Source organism: Brachyistius frenatus, unplaced genomic scaffold (genome assembly GCF_029030835.1).
Source record: "Brachyistius frenatus isolate BFR_SWC_R1_liver_20210118 unplaced genomic scaffold, ASM2903083v1 Contig_321, whole genome shotgun sequence".
In the NCBI taxonomy this organism is placed as follows: Eukaryota; Metazoa; Chordata; class Actinopteri; family Embiotocidae; genus Brachyistius; species Brachyistius frenatus.
Genome location: NW_027210920.1, coordinates 245,001 through 251,394, shown reverse-complemented (window position 1 = coordinate 251,394; position 6,394 = coordinate 245,001). Strand labels below are relative to the sequence as shown.

At 41.7% G+C, this 6,394-nt stretch overlaps 1 long non-coding RNA gene across 1 annotated transcript in view; it reads right to left on the bottom strand.

The window, feature by feature from the left end:
- LOC138635649 (uncharacterized) overlaps positions 1-6,394 on the bottom strand; it is a 31,674-nt gene that overhangs the window by 11,280 nt on the left and 14,000 nt on the right. The window lies entirely within an intron of this gene.

The window sequence follows — 6,394 nt, the reverse complement described above, 5'->3', positions numbered from 1 at the left end:
GTGTCTCTGTAATCAGTCAACAAAATCCACAAACAAGACTGACATCTGCGTGTCTGAGGTCTTTCTATTCAGTCGGAGGACTCTGGACGTTCCCTTGCTCGCTGACAGCTTTATTAAAAGAAACCTTGGCCTCCTCCCTTCAGTGTGGCGAAAACATCCAGGCGGTGGGCGCTTCACCTTTTCAGGAGCCGCTGCCTGTAAATTCCTCCCTTTTTAATTATGTTTTGGTTTGGGTGAGACACATTGACATGCCCTTGGGACATTAATTGGTTGAGAATATACTTGACAAAATGTGAAATGAGCTGACATTTTTGTTTAATTGCAAAAATAAGCATTTTATTTGAAAGTCAAACTAGTGGAGGAGCAGCACGACTGCTGGTGACAACTTTTATTTACAACTTATTAAAGTGCTCACGTTAAAGTAGACTCAATGTTATACTTTTTCCACAATGATTTTGAACTGAGCATAAGAGTTATTTGTTGCGTAAAATATGATTAATAAGTGACCAACACCAAAAACACCAAATACTTTCAGAAAAACACAAAACCTGCTGCAGTTATCAAAAATTAATCATATTAAATATTATGTTGCAGTCACAACGTGGAGGAAGTTCCAGGAAAACACTTGTTAATACAGGATACAGTCCTCAAAAAGTCCTGTTTCATTGGTCAGTTAAAGTCAGTTTCACAAGAGCGTACATTTTACACATATTTCAGTAAACACGACTAAAACCCAACAAAAAAAGAGCACCGTCCAAATTACAACGGTGGCCTTTGGACCTCGTACTCAAGTTTATGGAACCATACACATGTTGATTGGCCCACATTCAATCAAGGCATTAGGGCTTTAACAAAACTCTGACAGACTCTGCATCTCGATTCTGGAGAGAAAATTATCACGAGGAGATAAATCCAATGTCTAAGAGTAGCTGATTACCATATGAACAATAATAAACCATAACCTTATTACTGAATTTACTTTGACAGTGGATCCTGGGCTGTAAGAAAGTACTCGTTCCTAAACAGACTCCTGGAAGTGTTCCTGCAGTCAGGAAGTGAGATGCATTCGAACAAAAACAAACTCCCATTGGCTCTGTGAAGAAACAGGAGTTTAACTCCTGCAACGCTTATATCACAAAGTCTTTCTGCTTTTAGAAGAATGCTATTTTTCTTTTAAACTGGTTGTAGCATGCTCTCGTGATACAATACTTACTTAATAGTTTTTTTGCAGGTCAGTCAAGGTATTTATGTAGATATGAATTATAATTTGGTGCATCAACTATAACAGCCTGCATGCACAGCAAGAAACAGGCCATCAGAATTATACAGTAGCAGCATGAAATAAACTAAATATATAATCATGGTTTTGTGACATAATTAATGAGTAAAACTCAGCTCATTATTGAGATATTTGATCCTGCTGCTTTTCACAATAAGAGTTATTGTTGATGTTTTTTTCTGCATTCCATTTTCAAACGGTTAATGTTTGTATTTCATAATGATATAATGTTAATTTTCATCAGTCAGTCATGACAAATGATTGCGATTAGTTTTTCCAATATAGTTTCACCATCACTGCTCTGAATCCTGCGTGTCAGTCAGATGCGTCGCATGAATCCTGTTTTGATGCTTTCGTACCAAATTACATGTCAGTGTGAAGAATTATCTGCAAAGAAGCCCTAACTTTTTCAAAGTCTGTAAAGGTAACACACTCATACAGTACATCCCCCTGTTAGCCCAGACTTCAGTGAGGGGCACCTCTCCAAACCGGGACAATTGACCTGCGGGGTGCCAATTATAGTGATTGGCACCTTTATTTGAGTGAGGAAGAGGTGAGAGGGCCGGCAGAAAAGAGACCAGATGGGTGGCCTGTTTTAGAGGAGGGGGGCCGAGCAGGAAGAGGCCGGACTGGACGAACTGCCCTGCAGCACAGGAGGAAGCTGTGGTGGTAAACCAGAGAGGAGCAACAGGACTCAACTAATTGGGTTTTTATTGCCGTTTTTAATTGGTAATCTCTCATCAGCTGCCACATTAGCTGATAAAATTAACACCTTCAGCTTCAGCGTTGCGTGTGAAACAGAACAGGGAGGGAAATACTAGCTGCAGTCTCCTTAAAATAAAAACAAAACTGAGTGGTGATGGTCAAAAAATAACTTTGAACTTCATTCATGAATGTGCATTTGTAGGAATTTCCTTAGAAAAACAGACATTATTTGGTTACAATTTAAGGGAAAACAATTGGTTTCCTTCAGTTTATCTATTACAATTGATATCGAGTTGGATTTGTTCAGTCAGTTCACAGCAGCTCATGGAAAACATACAAGTCAATAATTATAAAGAATAACATGCCAATAATCGATGAGCAATAAGAAAGATCAAACAAATTAACAACCTTGTTCATACTTTGATTATTTGATAGTTATTTTAGAAAAGTACTATTTAACATATTGTCCAAAATGACATCGGTGGTTAAACAGGATCATGCACTTCATAACTGACTACAGCATTTTATTTTTCATAAAAACTTTTGTTTCATTGTTAGTGCAGTGGGATTGTGATATTAACTGTATCACATTTGGCCATTTTCCGGTTTATATTGAGGGAAAAATAACATTAATAAGTGAGTTTATATGCAGACGATACCATCATTTTCACTGATCAAAGTGAAACAAATAAAAATAAAATCTAAATTGGTCTAAATCAAAATTAAGTGATTTTGCCTGATATTATTATTTTAATGTAACAAGTTGTCACAATAAATTGAAATAGCATAATCACTTTGTCTTGCGTCTTAAGTAAAAAAAAAAAACATTTCTGTGTGTGACTCTGCACACTTTATGACATTTCATTAGCTCAAACATGTAATTTGATATCAAAATAACAACGACAGAAAATGAGAGTGAGCAAAGCGGAAAGGGAGGTGAAGTGTGTGTAAAGGAGGGAGTCAGCTGATGCCGCATGTTTAAAGTCTGGTGTAACTGAGAATCAGATCAATTCCACATCAGCTGCTCAGAAGCGGTTTGTTGTGCATCAACAAATGAACTCTCAGCTCCACGTTGGCTGTTTTTCTTCTAACAAGCACTGTATGTGTTTGTGTTTCTGGAGGGTCCAAAGATCTTTAGGAATGCTTCACTGTCCAGACACCCCCCACCCCACCCCACCTCCTTTTCTCCCCCGCTCTCCTTCCTCCATACATCCCCCCTCCCTCCCATAAAGCAGCTCAGCAGCCCATCAGGGGGGCCTCTACTAATTAGGGTCACTAATTGGGGGTCGGCCAGGGCAGAGACCCCTCCACACCTGCATGGTCATGTGACTTTCAAAGAGGTGCGCAGGGTCAAGGGTCTTGCAGTTGGGGTGGTGGTACTGGTGGTGGTGGGAGGGGGAGGGAGAGGGGTTGGATTAGTTTGACTGAGCAGACGAAGAGAGGCGTTATAGGAACACGGCAGGCAACACAAGAGGGAAGAATGGACTCCAGACGGGTTGAAATTATGAATCATTCTGGCCAACTATAGTTTACAATCGAGACACTTGTTTTCTCTGGAAAACAAATCAAAACACAAAAATCTAAAGTAAAAAGACTCCGTCAGCATGTGCTTTTCTCCACTGTGGTTATCTCACACATTTACAGCTGTCTGCCACAACATGCCCCAAAAAGCGGCACCATCAACTTTAAAAAAAGGAGGAATAGATATGGAGAGGAAGACACGGCGAAAGACACGTTAAGAAATTAGGGCGGGGAGTTGCTGCGAGGTCAGGGGTTAATTGCCAGGTGACCTTAAGGCCAGAGAGCTCAGCGGAGGCCCCAAAGCCCGCCTGCCTCTCTCAGCTCTCGTGGACTAAGTGATGTCTCCTTGTTTTGACACGGTTCACACAAGAGCCGGACCTAAACTCATCCAAAAGATTCACAGCTGCATTCCTGAGAACCGGGCCGAGCCGGAAAAACCTGCCGGGGAGAGACGGAAACAACCGGCTTCAGGGAGGGTTTTTAAATGATGCAACGGCAGGAGATGACGGAAGAGGTGCCAGGAAGGCATTATTAAAAATGAATATCAAGCACATTTAAATATTAACAAGCATATTGGGCCTTGGGTTTTATAGACCTGGTTCTCAGCAGACATGTTGACATGAAGCACAGGTATAATTGATGACATTATTAATCGAAGAATTGAATGTAGCTTCATCCCGGTGCTATGAAAGATGGCTCACTGTCATGATTTACATTTTAACACAACAAAGCCGTTTCGATATAATTGGTAACACCTGTATCTTTTCTGCTCTTAACAAATTAAAATATCTGATGTTATAAGAAGATGCAATAAAGCAACTCTGTCTCCAAGAAATTACTTTGAACCATATGACCACACAGATCAAATGAAAACCACCGATAATCTCATGACGATCATGGAAGGTCTGGGATATATCTGACAGTAAGTAAACGCTCGGTTTCCGTTGCCACCATGTTGCATGCAAGAGAAACAGGCAGGTGCAAAAAGACCAAATGACCGCGTCGGCACATCTCATGTCAATGACATCAGAGGGCCAAAGAGTGACAGACAGGAGCCGGCCTCAGGGATGGAGGATGGGTGGAGCAAGTGTTCTCCACGGTGGCTCCAACTCACGACTCAGTTTCCAAGATCTCAGTTTCGTTCTGTTTGGTGGCACCGATAGCGATAAACATTGATTGCAGAGGCGTTTTTGGACTTCACTTCCTGAAGATCCAAACATTGTCACTTTTATTTTTTTATTCAAAAAGTGTCAACTTCTCTCATGAAATACAAATAAAAAAATTTAAAAAATGTTCCACGAGTTATTCTGCAGCCAAATCTCTAAATTCATTCCTTCTGAATAGTATAATTCTGGCTAAAAAAAAATAAGATGGCAATGTCCAAAATCCCAGACTCAAGGCCTTAAAAATGGCAGATCACAAACCGACAAGTGAAGCAACAATGGGACGTCGCTTATTAGCTCCGCCCACCCTGGAGAAAACACTGCCGGGTGGTGGAAAAAGCGTGGCTGACTATGAACCCCAGAGCGTCGGCACCGACATCCAGCTCACTCCGTTTGTGATACTTGCTCTTTCATTAGATACAAAAAAATATGTGCAATCAAAAGAGTGCATCTTCATACATAAAAGATTTTCTTGTAAAACTACAATAAAACAACCAAGCTTATATAAAATTGTGTCTTCAAAAATAGTGCTTTCAAACTGCAGCATCTTCTTTTCTGGGCCCATTTTTGAAGGATTGTCATGTAAAAGCAACGCATGCATTTTCAGGGGATAACAGTAGCTCATTCAGTCTGCAAACAGCTGCATGAAGGTTTACTGCAGGTCGCAATGAAACACGCATCTAAACCACAGAATTGGATATAGCTCATTGTTGATGTATTTTGAGGCATTGTGTGACACACACACACACACACACACACACACACACACACACACACACACACACACACACACACACACACACACACACACACACACACACACACACACACACACACACACCACTAACTCTTGCCATTTCAATTTCTCCACCTTCCACAGAGCTGAAGGAAACCGTGTACAAAGCGCACCTGACGACTTAAAAAGTTGAGATTCCACATTGTGTTTTGCCCTTCTGCACAATAAATGTGAGCTTCGGTGTGACAGGAGGAGAGGCCAGAGTCCTTCGTGTTTTATTCCCACTGATGGCTGCCGCTGCCTAAATCGCCTTTTCAAAACTCAAATTCTTCGGTTTACGCCGAGGAGCCAAAGATTCAAGGACGCTTCCCCTGTTTTCTTGTTCTGCCTGATCACCCCAACGCCTGAGCGGGCCTCGTTTTAGCAACACCTCCTCACCTCTTCTTTTCCATCTCTGACGGTTTAGCCTGTGTTCAGATGGCCCGGGCTGTGATATTATGAGAAACAAGCAGCGAGTGCCCGAAAACACATTCCAGCGTTGTTTTGTATCATCCTGCGACTCAATGGACGGAGCGGCGGATTGACTTGATAGATTTGGTCGTGAGGACATAAAGCTGCTTTTGTGGAGCAGCCATTCCTGTCCTTCTCTTGCTTGATCAGGTCAGTGGATTTTCAGAAAGTGATCACACCTCAAGGACATGAGACGCCACCTTCATTTGTCTCCCGGACCACAATGCGCCCGGCCTCTAAAGCAATCGATCTTTCACCGTTAACCAGCGCCGGCTGTCTTGGAAACCTTGGCAGGAAACTTGATGTGCTTTTAAATCTGCCGTCATGACTTCCACTTTCCCGCTCTACCTTTGCTGTGCGTCCGACAAGTGGAAATGCGCGGCGCTAATGCACAGCAGAGTACTTCCTCGTCTAATAAATGTGAGGTTTTTGTGCAGAAAGCTTCTTACACTTTATATTTGTCACATACTTCACGGCTCA